The sequence below is a fragment of the Mastomys coucha genome, unplaced genomic scaffold (assembly GCF_008632895.1).
Source record: "Mastomys coucha isolate ucsf_1 unplaced genomic scaffold, UCSF_Mcou_1 pScaffold4, whole genome shotgun sequence".
Classification (NCBI taxonomy): Eukaryota; Metazoa; Chordata; class Mammalia; order Rodentia; family Muridae; genus Mastomys; species Mastomys coucha.
The window spans coordinates 54,201,315-54,215,994 of NW_022196910.1; the positions used below are offsets into that span (position 1 = coordinate 54,201,315).

The following is a 14,680-nucleotide window of genomic DNA, read 5'->3' on the forward strand; positions in this document are numbered from 1 at the left end:
CCACACATACATACACACACATATACATACATACATACACACATACCATACACACATACACACACACACATACACCATACACATACCACACACACACACACCGTACACACACTGTACACACACCACACACACATACACACACCATACACACACCACACAAACACACCACACATACACACACCATACACACACCACACACACACACACCATACATACACATACCATACAGACACACATACACACCACACACACATATGCACATACTACTCCACACATACCATGCACACACATATGCATATACACACAACACACACATATATACACACCACTCCACACACACACACACACACACACACACACATAGTGGAAACTAAACTCAAGTTCTCAGGTTTTCCAGCTGAGCTATCTCTCTAGCCCCCCAGTAACAATTATTTGTAAATCTTCATTTTTTTTTAAATTTCATTTATTATTCCTGTGTATATGCATGCATGAGATGGGAGATGCAAGTGTCCTAATCAAGTGTAAAGAGGCCAGAGTATGGATGTGGCTCCATCCTTCTGCCTTTTTAAAAAAATGTTATATGTAAGGTTGTTTTGCCTGCATGTATATCTGCACAACATGACTCCTGTGCACCACATATCCTATGCATGCCTGGTGCTTCCAGAGGCCAGAAGAGGGCATAAATGTGTATGCCTGGTGCCCCCAGAGGCCAGAAAAGGGCATAGGATCCCTTGGAACTGTAGTTACTGATGGCCATAAGCCACCATGTAGATGCTAGCCCAAGTCCTCTGGAAGAGCAACCAGCTCTCTTAACTGCTGAGCTGTCTCTCCAGTCCTCAACTTTATGATTTAAGACAGTGTCTCCTCACTGAATCTAGAACGCACTTATTTGGCTACATTGGCTGGTCAGAGTTTCAGGGTCCCCTATCTCTACCTCCCAGCAGTGGGATTACAGGCACACACCAGGGTACCCAGCTTTTCACAGAGGTGCTGGGGAGCTGATTGAAAATCCTCATGCTTGGGCAGCAAACACTTTCTCCAGTGAGTCCTCCCACGCAGCCCTGTATGTGTGTTGTTTATAAACACGAATTAGGTCCTCCCGTGACCCTTCAAGAGGAGTATTTATTACAAATGAAGGACCTGAGAGCTGATGGTGTGACACAATCTGCCAACCTCACAAAACCAGGAGCTGGAGTCGGGACCTAGTCTTTCTGAGGCCTTCCCCTGGCTACCAGAATGGAGCCTAGCTCTCCTGAGTCCCCCGAATAACTTCAATTTTAATAATAGACATCGTGGGGCTGGTGAGATGGCTCAGTAGTTAAGAGCACTGACTGCTCTTCCGGAGTTCCTGAATTCAAATCCCAGCAACCACATGGTAGCTGGCTCACAACCATCCGTAATGAGAAATAAATAAAGAACCTTTGGGCCCAGAGTAAGTGGGGTCTGGAGTGAGCAGGAACCGAAGTGAGCGGGGCCAGAGCAAGAGGAAGAAGGGAAGGAGAAAAAAAGGAGTATAATAATAGACATTGTGGTTTTATAGGTGCCTCGCATGTCACAGTGAGCCAAACCATGGCTATGCCAAGCTACCACTTTAAGGAGAGAACACCAAGGTCCAGAAAGGGAACATAGCTTGTCCTGGGCCCTGCAGCTGGTGAGCGCTCCGGTGCTCACATCCAGGTGACTGACAATGCCCCCCACTCCACCTGCCCACCCCACGGCTTCCTCACGGTCCTGCACGGCCTTTCCTAGAGATGGAGCTGTATAAAGAGATAGAAACCAGCAAGCCCGCTCTCCTTGCTGCAGTACAGGAGAGAGCTCTCAACAGGCCCAGGGTGACCTACCCCTTTCTGTCATACAGCCCAACCAAGCTCAACTAGCATCATACGCACGCACGCACGCACGCACGCACGCAGGCACATGTGCGCACACACACAAGTGCACACAAAGAGAGAGGTTGGGAGGGGTGGCTTATTCTCTCAGGGCCCCCTTGTCCTGTAGCATTGGAACAAGGATTCAGAAACCCACTCAAAGGGGAGAGAGAGACAACGCTCCCCGTGAGCACCGGTTCCACCCTGGAGCCACCGGGACAATTGGAGAGAGAAACGGGGACATTCTCCCCCACTGGGCCATCTTGTGTGCTCTGCGCTGGCTGCTGCGTTCCCTTCATCTAAGGGCTCTAAATTTTCAAAAAGAAACGGCGCGGCGAGAGCAGCGGCAGCAGGATAAATAGCCACAGCGAAGCCCTGCGAGCTTTATTCATAGCTTTAGAAGAACTCTGAAGGTTCCTAGTAGCAGCTGCTACACAAAGCTTCGCACTTTAATTCTAAGGCTGCCAGAAATAGGTCTGTCAGGCCCGAAATATCACCGCATTCCATTACTCTTAACTGAGCATTACCATCATGCCTTCATTACCAGCTGGGGGTCGGGGGATGCTCTACCCCGCCCCTCCGCCTCCCCCAACCCCCAGCAGTCAGGAGCTGCGGCTTGGGGAGGTGCAGAGGGCTGAGTAGGGGCTTGCAGAGAAGACCTAGCGGCCAGCCGGCTTAGGCTGAGGCCACAGAAGAGGGTGGTGTCACTGGCTGAAGTGTGGAAGGCATGAGGCAGTGGGAAGGAGGGACAGCTCTGCTTGGGGTGGGCCACCAGAACGGTTGCTATGTGAAGAACGAGGCCCAAAGACTCGCTGGGGAAAGGGTACCAGGGCCTAGTGCCTAGCAGGAAGGATTCAACCAAACGGAAATCAGGCCACGGAGCCCCAGGAAATCCCAGGCACAAAGCCGGCTCCTGAGGGGGAGAAGTCTGACCCAGGTTTGGAAGCTCAGAACCTGAAGCAATCTGCATGTTTATAATAAAACGGGCACTGGGCAGTCGTGAATAATTCAGCAGGCGCTGTGATCTTACACCGCGTGTCCCTGAGGTTCAAAGGGAAAGGGGCAGGCTCATCCCAGGCCGGATGCTGTTGCCTGGCTCTATGAAAGGGCGTGACAGATGGGCAGACGCTGGCCACCACCCAGTCACGCTTCACATGCTGATTGGTTTTCAAAGGAGGACAGGGTTTGTGAATGGGGCCAGCTTGTTGCTTGCCGCCTTCCAATGGATCTTGCTGTTCGTGTGGCCAACCAGGGTCCCTTCTGAATGGGTATCACTTGTGGGTGGTGAGCAAGCCAGAGATGACTCTCCCTGTCTTGTCCCCCTCCCCTGTCAAGCTGAAGCCAAGGTAAGGGAGGGGGAGAGGAGGGGAGAGTTCCTCCTGACTCTCTGCCGGTGACTTTAATCCTTCACCAGTCTCCCCTGCTCCGATCAAGCTCAACCTCAGCCAGGACAAAGTTCTGGCAAACAAATTTTACAAGTTAAGACAAGATGGAAATTTGTTTCTCTATCATGAAAAGAAGCGCAAAGGTTATAGCACACAGCTAGTACACTAGTTTGTCACTGCCAACACTGTCAGAAGCCGAGGCCATTTGCTCCTCTGCCGTTCTTAGTCCTTGGCATATCACACTTGACCCAACATGGCTGCTCAAGCTCCAACATCACATCTTGCATGTGATGCACAACAACCATTGAGATTTCCCCAAAGCTTAGGAGATGGCAGCTTAAGCAGGGCTATGGCAGCACACACCTTCAATCTCTGCACTTGGGAGGCAGAAGCAGGAGGATCTTGGAGTTCTAGACAAGACTGATCTACATAGATCTAGACAAGCCTGAGTTCCAGGATAGCTGGGGCTACACAGAGAAACCCTGGGGAGAGACAGACAGACAGACAGACAGACAGACAGAGACAGACAGAGACAGAGAAAGATATTATATGGCTACACCTAGCTGCAAGAGGGTAGGGAAATGCAATGTTGGTTTTCTATGACCATACAGTTTTGAAGAAGGGGGAAAATGTTTCCTTTAGTTCCCTATATTCTCCTACATCCCTAGAAAGTCTTCTTTCCAGGTGATCATTTCCGGAACATAATAAACATGGAAGCTAAGGAGAACACAGCAGCAGGTCATGATGCCCTACTGGCAAATAAGCACCTGTTTAACACCAAAGTTTTGGGGTCCTTCTTGAAAGGCAATCCTTCCTGTGACCACTCAACACTTGGTCCTTTGGCAAAGCCCTGTGAGGACCTGAAGCTGGCACTTGCTCCGGTCTCAGCTATTGCTGTGAGCACAAACAGTCCTTCATCCCTCAAGTCCACCAGCAGTCATGATACAGGTGGACTAATTTGTTACTCTGTATGTAGGGTGCAACCTCAGGCCCTTTACCATAATACCCATGCTCCTCAGCAGAGTCTGACTTTCTGCATGGGGTAGAGGTAGACTTCTGTTCTAGACCTCTCTCTAGACAGGTGTTTGCAGGTAGTTGGACCCTTCCCATATCAGACACAAGACAGCGCCTCCAGCCGGGCAGTGGTGGAGCACGCCTTTAATTCCAGCACTTGGGAGGCAGAGGCAGGTGGATTTCTGAGTTCGAGGCCAGCCTGGTCTACACAGTGAGTTCCAGGACAGCCAGGGCTATACAGAGAAACCCTGTCTCAAAAAACAAACAAACAAAAAAAAGACAGCGCCTCCAGAACAAACCAACCACTTTCAGTTCTAGCAGGCTTTGAAATACCTAAATTGATGCCAATCAAGAGCTTGTTCACCTCCTCAACCCTCAGAGTTCCCAGAATCCCGTAGTTTTCCCAGTCTACATCCAGGTTAGTGAAGGATACTGAATGCTGCTCTGGCGTCTGCACCTGAATCTATCTACTGCCTTCTCTCGATTCCCTAGGACCAAACTGCCTCCTTCTCCATCTTCAACCCTAGATACCTCTTCCCTCAGTGCCTCACTCCACCCCCACCAGGACCTCAGGATCCATAAGCCCGTAGCTCTGCTTCTCCCTCACTACACTTGGGCCAGCCCCCTTTAGGCAAGACCCAGCCCATTGCTCCAGAGCTCGATTCCATACCTACCCAAGATGCTCTTCTGGTGGTGGAGGAAGACAACACCATGCACCCCACATCTCTCTGGTCTCTTTTCTCCTCCCTCTTCCAATCCATTCTCTAAGCCCTACCACCTGCATTCCCTGAAATCTGTCCCCATTCCCAGCCCTACTACTCTGGTCCAGGCCCCACCATTCCTCATTTGGATTTCTATGCAGAACTCAAGCTGTCTTCAGTCTCCAGGCCACACCCCACAGGGCTGCCCAAAGGGCCAAGCTACGAATTACATTGGTCCATGACCCTCAGTGGCTTCCGGCTGCTGCTCACCATTGTCCTCTTCCTTCCTATGGCACTGAAGACAGAAGGACAGCTCTTGTCCCCAAACCCTGCTACCCACAAGGCCCTGTACCTTGCACCTGCTACTGCCTTTACCAGGAGTGTGCTTCTGTCCTGTCTCTCCAATATCCATCCTTCAAGTCCCATCTCTGGCATGACTTCGTCTGAGAAGCTGTCTTCGTGGTCCCGCACTGTCCCGGCAGCAGGCTCATCTCTGGGCTGCCTGGCACACAATAGGGCCCTCATCCCATCTGCCCCCGTCCACTCCAATAGGGCCCATCCCACAATCCCATGAGGCACACACTTATCCGTTCTCATTCCTCGTCACTCCCTCTAGAACATGAGCTCCTGGAGAGAAGGATCCTAATTGTGGATCTTGGCTACTAACCAAATTGTCTTCCTCTCACTTCCACTTTCAAGGCTAACTCCCTGGGGAGCTGTGACCACAAGGAAACTGTCCCCCTGGGGATGTGGGGTCAGAAGACAATTCTAGGATCAAGAGGAGGAGGAGGGAAACTGAGAAAGTGTGCGTAGGGTTCTCCTTTCATGGAGATTAAGGGATGAGGGTCAAATGAAGGAGCACAGATGAATCAGGTTCCTCCAAATGCAGATCAGCTAGAACAAAATCTCCATTCTCTTTCAGATGTGTGTATATTTGGGGGGTGAGGGTGGGGACAGAGAGGCAGGACTCAGTGTAGCCTTGGGAATCTGGATCTGTACCAGGAGCTCTCAGAGCTAGCACTCCTTTATAGCAGCAGTAGGAAGTCCTGAGCTCAGCTTGCTTCCCTGTCCTCAGGACAGGGGGCTCAGCCAACGCCAAGGCTTCTGCTTCCTGCCTCACCCCCAGGGACAAGGCCCCCAAAGGAGTACGTTTCACAGGAAAGGCTTAAAGCCCTAAAGGAAGTTGGTTCCTTGAGTGGATCTTGAAACACACAGACAAGGCAAATCTGAAATCCAAATGAAGTCTGCATTTTGGCTAGGAGTGTTGTAGCAACATTAGTTTCTCCATTTTGATAAAAGGTCATGGCTGGGTAAGATGTTAGCTTTGGGGAAACTAGTTGAAAAGCTTGGGTAAAATCTAAATTTTGTTCATTAAAATGAGAGGTTTGGAGAAAGTTCAGGTAGAGTGCTTGATTCTCAGCACTACATAAAAGCTAGTGTGTTGATGCAGGCTTCGAATCCCAGCACAGACAGGTGGTGGTAAGGATTGGAAATTTAAGGTCAGCCAGGCAGTGGAGTCCCATGCCTTTAATTCCCTGCACTTAGAATGCTGAAGCAGGCCCATCTCTGAGTTTGAGGTCAGCCCAGACTGGACTTCCAATGATATACAGAGAAACCCTGTCTTGAAAAATCAAAACCTGTCAGGCAGTGATGGTGCATGCCTTTAATCCCAGCACTTGAGATGCAGAGGCAGGTGGATTTCTGAGTTCAAGGCCAGCCTGGTCTACAGAGTGAGTTCCAGGATAGCCAGGGCTATCCAGAGAAACCCTGTCTCGAAAAAAAGTCAAAAAGCAAGGAGATTGTGACCTAATTCTTTTTTAATATTTATTTTTATTGTGTCTATATATGTTACATATATTTTTTATTCTATATGTTTGCTTGCATGTATGTGCGTGTACCACATGCATGCCTGGTACTGAGGGAGACCAGAAGAAAGAGGGTGTCAGATCCCAGGGACTGGAGTTACCAACAGTTGTGAATCACCATGTGGGTGCTGAGAACTAAGCAGCAAGCACTCTTAACCTCAGAGCCATCTCTCCAGCCCATCCAGTCTATGGATGGAATTCTTAGGAATCTGAAGACAATCGAATACTCATTCATCCACTCAACAGCTACTTGTTGAGCCCCCATTAGACACCAAGCACTGTTCTGAGAGCCTTAGATACAGCAGGATCCCAGTCAAATCCCTGCCTTTCTGGACTTTAGGCTTGATAAGTGTCGACTTTAGCCACTTCTCTAACCCCACTCCACTCCACAGACACCGTGGCTGGGCTCCACTGAAAGGGAGAACAGGAAGGGAGGCCGGAGACTTGAGGCGGCTCCAGAGCTCACACAGAGTGCGTTTCTGGGTTCCCAGGGTTCTGTGCGTCAGAGAGGCTCGTTTATGAAAAAGGCCAAGCAACTGGAAACCAAGGCTCTTCCAGATAGGCTGAAGTTTTATGAGTGTGAGGGCCTGCTCAAAGGATAACTGGATTCAGAACCAAGGGCCGGGCTGGCAGCCCTCTTCTGGTGTTGGCTGTCATAGAGGACTGGAGTAAAAAATTGAGGCAAACAAACATTCAGGGCTCACCCAGCACCCCAGCATGGGTAGGTTTTAGTCTGACAGTCAATTTATAACAGCTCCAGGGTCAGGGTCAGCCCCAAAGCCACAGGAAAAGGAGGACGCCATAGTCCTTACCCACCCCCACCCCCAAGTCCTTTAAACGCACACAGACTCTGAGTCCCAGCACGCAGGCAGGTTTTGGCTCAGGGCTCGGTAGCTGTGCTCTGTTTGGTCCACACTAGTACCCAGGCACCAAAACCCAAAGCAGAATCCTGAGAGGAGCCCCCAAGCACAGACCGTGCAGGGCCTCAGCCTTGGGAGGGAACATTGCTCAACCGTGAGGAATGCAGAGTTAAAGCAGAGGCCAGAGGAAGCTTGGAGGAAGACAACTGGACCTCGGAGGGACTGCAGGGGGACAGACTGCAGACCTCAGTTAATGGCAGCTCCTGGATGAGACCACGAACAGCAGAAGATGTGCACACAGCTCGCGGCTACCACTGAACCGGCCAGGACTTGGCTCCTGCCTCAGGCTCAGGGACCCAGGCAGGAACCTCCCAGTGAGAACTCAGCAGGCAGCAGGTTGTTGGGGCTTCAAGCTAGCCCTCTATTTCTAGCACCCAGAGTGGTTTTGAACGTAGTAGGTGCACATTAAATCCGTTTTGAGTGATCGAATAGCTCTCAACTTCCGTTTCTTCCTGTCTGATCTCTGGGCTCCTAGCAACTCTGAAATTATGGGATGCTGCGATTAAATTCGTGCTGTAAGGCTGTGGTTTTGCTTTTGGTTTTTCAGGGACATTTTTAGTGCTACCCTTTATGATGTGCCAGGAGTGAATTTGACACCAGATGGCTTTTTTTTTTTTTTTTTAATAAGAAAAAAGACAAAGGGAGGGAAAAGAATATTTTCCAACTGGCAATGCTGACAGCATTTTGGAAGAAAAGCCAAAGAGGCAAGGAGGAGCTGTTTTAGCTCGGTTCTTCCTTCCTGCAATGTACACTGCTTCCCTAGTCTTCACCAGAAAGAGGGTGGATCAGGCTGGAGCTCTTTATGGATGAGGCCCAGGGAACTTTATAGTTCCAAGGAACTCCACCCCAGCCGTGTCCTCTGTCAGAGAGCTGGCCTCTGAGCTCAGGGTCACGGATTCCAGCTACAAGCAGGATTCTGGCTAACGGTTATTCTAGTGTTCATTGCAACAGGCGCCTGGCAAACCAAAGGATTGATATGTCTGGGAAGCTTTCAAGAAAAAAACCCAGCTAAAGTGGCAGTAACTCTTCTGAAATTCCTCCCTCTCATGGTGGGAGCAGGGGTTGGTCCTTGCTCAAAATGGCCCCTAGCTCGGTTATTAATGTGTTGTAGCACAGAGGCTGGAAATTCCTAGAATAAGTAATCTGGTGTGTGCAGGGTGGGAAGATGGAGGATCCAGGATCAGCCTGGTGTGTGCAGGGTGGGAAGATGGAGGATCCAGGGTCAGCCTGGCCATGTGCAGGGTGGGAAGATGGAGGATCCAGGATCAGCCTGGTGTGTGCAGGGTGGGAAGATGGAGGATCCAGGGTCAGCCTGGTGTATGCAGGGTGGGAAGATGGAGGATCCAGGGTCAGCCTGGTGTGTGCAGGGTGGGTAGATGAAGGATCCAGGGTCAGCCTGGTGTGTGCAGGGGACTTCTTGTGTTCCTGTTCCCAGTCAGGAGATAAGAAGATCTGTCAGAGACATGAAACCAGAGAAAAAGAAGTAGAACCAGAAACTGAAAGCTAGCCTCCTGAACCAGATCAGAAGTCCCCAGTACACATGCAAGCCTGGTGCTCACATTCCAGCTCTAGAACTCTGGGGAAGTGTGTGTGTGTGTGCGTGTGTGTGTGTGTGTGTGTGTGTGTGTGTCTGTGTCTGTGTGTACATATATGAGTGTGTACATATGTGTGTTGCATTGTGTATATGTGCACATGTGTGTATATGTATGTGTGTAGCATATGTGTATGTATGTGCACATGTGTGCACATGTGTGTGCATGCAAGTGTATATATATGTGCTACACGTGTGTATATGTATGCATGTATGTGTGTTGCATGAATATATGCGTGCATGGGCACATGGGTGTGCTTGCAAGTGCATGTATGTGTGCTGCATGTGTACACATGTGTGTATATGTGTATGTTGCATGTGTGTGCACATGTGTGCATGGGAGTGCATATATGTGTGCTGCGTGTGTGTATGTGTGCACTTTATATGTATATGTACATGTGTATGTATGTTGTGTGTGTGCATGTGTGTGCATGCCAGTGCATAGATGTGTGCATATATGTATGTATTCATGTGTGTGTATAAGTATGTATAAGTGCATGTGTGTGTGTACACTTTCATGAATGCATGCTTGTATTTCAAGATGAAATGTAGGGCCTTGAGCACATTGGGTAGAGTAAGCTCTACCACTGATCCCTGAGCAGGTAGACAGCTCACACATACAAGCAGAAGAGGGTTCTAACAGACCTTCTGAGAATAGTGAGTGAGCGAGAGAACAGTGGCACCTGACACTGCTAACAGGGGCTTCCCAGGGAGAGGCTCCAGCACTGTGCTGCTGGGCCATGAGCCTTCATGAGCAGCTTCTACCCAGCTCTTGGTCTCCTCTCAGAAATTAATGGGCAGCAGAAAGATACCAGACTGCTAAGGAAAGTCTTCCATGGGACAGAAGTCAGAGAAGTAGAAAACATAAAATCCAAGGACAATGACTAAATGAAAAATCTTCAAAGTCATAGCCTCACAGAGGTGGGGGAAGGGGAGGGAGGGAGAAAGAGAGAGGGAGGGAGAATATGAATATGCAGGATTCCAAAGAGCAGAAAACCTTTTTTAAACAAGAAAGAAAAATATAGCCAGGGAGTATGAAAACACTCAATAAAATGTAAAAGAAAAGAAATAAGGTTGTAGCACAATGCCATTAGATCAGGATACTACACAGAAACTGTGTCCCAGGAAACTGAACAAAAGACATAGTTAACAACATCGAAACAGAAAATGAGAGATCCATCTAAGGAATCCAAATAGCATAAATGACAAAAAGAATGGACAGAATGGTACACTCCTATCATCCAAGCCCGAGGAGGCAGGCAGAGAGGCATGGTGGCGGACACCATGGTTGACTAGAGAGTTCCAGAGACCCTGTTTCTTTCTTTCTTTTTTTTTTCTTTTTTCTTTTTTTTTTTTTGAGACAGGGTCTCTTTATATTGTTCTAGAACTCAGGAGATCAATCTGCCTTTGCAGGGCACCTGAGACCCTGTTTTGAAGAACAAGAGAGAAAATAGAGGGCTAATAAGTTAGCTCAGAGGAAAAGAAAAAGTGCTGTGAGCCCAAAGACAGTAAACAAATAGATGAAATTTAAAAGTTAGGAATGAACAGAGAAAAACAGTAATGGAAGACATTTAAATAAAATGTCAAGTAAACTGAAGAAAAGAGGGTCTTTCATGAGGATGGGTCTCATGTCACATGGGGTTCACTGAAGCCCAAACTGCAGAGGCCAGTCCCAGAGTTTCTTTTCAGTAAGGATGGGCTGTGGACCAGAGTTTTGTTTTCATAAGCTGTATTATGGGAGGGGCTTAGGAAGGGAGCAGGAGTACATGTAAGTGTAGTGTGTGTGTGTATGTGTGTGTGTGTGTGCATATAGGATCAGGACAACACATGTGTGTGTGTGTTGTAGGTCAGGACAACACATGAGTGTATGTAGGTCAAGACAACGTGTGTGTGTGTGTGTGTGTGTGTGTGTGTGTGTGTGTGTGCTCATGTGAGAGAGGCAGAGAAAGAGTACCCCACCACCACCTTGCTGGTCCTGGGATGAACTGTCACCAGACTGGGCAGTAAGTGTTTCTACCCAGGAAGCACTTCAGTGGTTCTAGAATTTGCATTTCTAGCTCACGTCCACAGCCTTCTGGATAGCATAAAGACACAGATAGAGCATGATTTTAGATGGAAAAGAGCGTCCAAATGTCATGGCAGTAAATGAAAAAATAGGCTGGGCCAGCCAGGCAACTGTGGCAAAGGCCTTTAGCCCCAGCACTCAGGAGGCAGAAGCAGGCAGATCTCTGTGCAGTCAGAGGCAGCCTGGCCTACAGATCGAGTTCCAGGACAGCCAGGGCTACACATACAGAAACGCTGTCTCCAAACAACAATAACAAAAAAAGGCTGATGAGGATGGCTCAGCAGGTAAGAGCACTGACTGCTCTTCCAAAGGTCCTGAGTTCAAATCCCAGCAACCACATGGTGCCTCACAACCACCCGTAATGAGATCTGATGCCCACTTCTGGTGTGTCCGAAGACAGCATCAGTGTACTTCTTTATAATAATAAATAAATCTTTGGGCCTGAGCAAGGGGAGTCTACTGGAGAGAGCAGGGTTGACCAGTGTGAGCAGAGGTCCTAAAGTCAATTCCCAACAAGGCTCACACCATCTGTACAGCTAGAGTGTGTACTCATATACAGGAAATAACAAATAACTCTTAAAAAAAACAAAAAACAAAAACAAAAAAGGAAAAAGCTGGACTGTGTCGATGGCATTTCAATATATTATAGATAAAAGAAAAAAAAATTCACCCAGAAGGCAGAGGTGGATCTCTGTGAGTTTGAGGCTAGCCTGGTCTACATAGCAAGTTCTAGGACAGCCAGGGCTACATAGTAAAACCCTGTCTCAAAGAAAAAAAAATACCTTAAAAGGAGGTGAATCAATGAATTCAATGTCTCAAGAATAAGGAAATAGCAAAAACTTCTCAACCGCTAGAAGCTGGGAAATAAAGGAACAATGTCTTCAAAATTCTGAAGGAAAGTAATTTTCAACTTAAAATTCCTTACCCAGCCAAAACTATCAATCAAGTATAACAGTGAAATTTTAAATATGCAAAAATAATATTTAAATATTTAAACTATGCAAAAGTCTTACATTAAAAAAGATGTTCCTTCTTAGGCAGGCTTTCTCAGGGAGCTCCTGGAGTACTTGCTTCATTAAAATGGGAGACTAGTGCTCTTGGAGGGGCTCAGAGATCAGCATGCCCCCTCCCCCCTCAGCAAGGACGACAAGCAAATGCGTGAAGCGTCCGATATTAAAAAAAAACAAAAAACAAAAAACAAAAACCGAGAGACTAAAACAAGCAAAGAAGGAAATCCTGAGTCCAGGAACGAAAGAGCTGGGACATAGCTGTGAACAAAGGGCATTTGCTGAGTGTGTGTGAGGCCTCTCCGTCCGAGAGAGCTCAGAATTGCTCATTCCTGGCAACGAGACGTCTACAAAGGCAGGCTGTACCACAGACCTACCAAACACATCCAGAACAAAACTGCCAGGATGCAGTATCCTACGACACATGTCTGCGAGGAGAGGGAAAGAGGACAAAATGCTGACAGTCTTGGCCATATACAAAACTGTACTGAGGGCGCTTTGCAGAGCTGATGAAGGGTGTGGGAAGACAGAGCCAGAAAGTCAAAGAAACCACCGAGCAAGTACAAAATAAGACATCTGACTAAAAAAACAATCAAAATCAAAGCAGCTGTAATGAAAAAAAAAAGAGATGTAAACAGAGCAGACGACAAACAGTCGCGTCAGAAAGGGTTGTAACCGGAGCCCTGGCCTCACAACCAACAGCATTCACAGGGTTCGTGACGTCATCGTGATGACATCATAAAGGATGGACATAGAGGGGCTAGCAGAAACCCTCTACCAAAACGAGGGAACAAATTACAGAGATGACTCCAGAACGCCAGGACGTATATTATTCAGAAACAGCTAAGAGATGAGAGACAGAGGGTGGTCCCCAGGGACTAGGCTCAGGGTTGGGAGAGAAGCCAGGGGGATTTCTGATCCTGTCGGAAGCCTTTTGGCACTGTTATTTGATGTTTAAGCTGTGTGTATACTATTTTGATAAGATAAATATTAATTTTTGTAAAGCAGCTTGAGTGCTGACATCACTCCCTGACATATGCCTGCAGAACTCAGTGGACTGGCGAAGGTAGGGGGTGTCCCCACTGTCCTCCAGGGTGGACACTATTCCTCGACTTCCCCCTTGATGTCCAGTGCACTTTCGCTCTTTCCTCCTGTTCAGCTGCGGCCATTGGCTGAATTTACTCTATGCCTCTGGGCTTCGAGCTCTGAGTCTATCTTCCCCCACTCCACTCTCAGTCCAGCTGATGGACTCTTTTCTTTTTCAGGCCTCAGGGAATATTTCCTCCCTCACCTTCGCTTTTTCTCTACTGGCCTACACCTGTAGTCCTTAGCACACCGGACTGTAATTGCCCTCAATTTCCATCTGCCACTGAACACTGTGTGTAAAGGCAAGATTTCTTAGAGGCCTGGTGCACGGTGGAATCCGGATGGATGCACGCGTCATTTTTACTAATAAACATTCCAGTGAGTGAACGAATGATTCTCGAAGAAATTACTTCCTTCTTATCGTGGACAGCATTCCACTGTCCACCTTCCATTCTTCCTTCCCTCCTTCCTTCCTTCCTCCCTCCCTCCACTTCCTCCCTCCCTCCCAATCTTCCTTCCCGGGACACGGTACTCCTGAGGCAAGTCGGCGGTTGGCTATGTTCAAGTCCCAAGCCAGTCATTCCTATCTAGCCATCCAACCCTGCAGGGAAGCCAGGAACCCTTCCTGTGACCTAGGTCAACTCCAGGACAGGATTTTTCTAGGTTTACACTAAATCAGAGTGAGTTGCTTGGGAGTATCTGTCTACCCATTTTGGAAGGAAACCGATCGAGCCTCTCAGTTTCCTGGTCCCCTGTCCCAAAAGACAGCTTTCAGAGGCCTCCAACCAGGCTTAACAGACGGTACCGATTTAGAATTTGCTTGACAAGGATAATCTTGGCCTTCTCTAAGTATCTGGCTTTAACCAGTCTTCTCACTTCCCAGCGCATTTTGCAGGCCAAGGGATTCCAGGCCTTCCAGTAGGCGTGCCCTCCTGACTCCCACCCAGGTCTTGGAATGGGAAAGGTTCTCAGACCCCTGCTGGGGTACAGAGAGGTTTAAAAACCCAATTTGCCCGGGTCGGCCAGACAAGGCCCAGACCAAAGCTGGCCTTTGGGAGGTCGGGGGAGGAGAGGCCAGAATCTGCATCACCGTAGGGTGTCAAGGCCTCCTGCTAGGTCAGGGGCTTCCTGCTTTCCGACCCCCACTGCACCACGTGATCTCAAAGCCTAGGCTTTGG

General features: G+C 48.5%; 1 long non-coding RNA gene across 1 annotated transcript; it reads left to right on the top strand.

The window, feature by feature from the left end:
• The first annotated feature begins 12,776 nt into the window (after positions 1–12,776).
• Positions 12,777–13,893, top strand: LOC116076264. Its single transcript, XR_004112883.1, has 2 exons — positions 12,777–13,482; positions 13,682–13,893. It is a non-coding gene; the product is annotated as an uncharacterized LOC116076264 (long non-coding RNA).
• Positions 13,894–14,680: the final 787 nt, after the last annotated feature.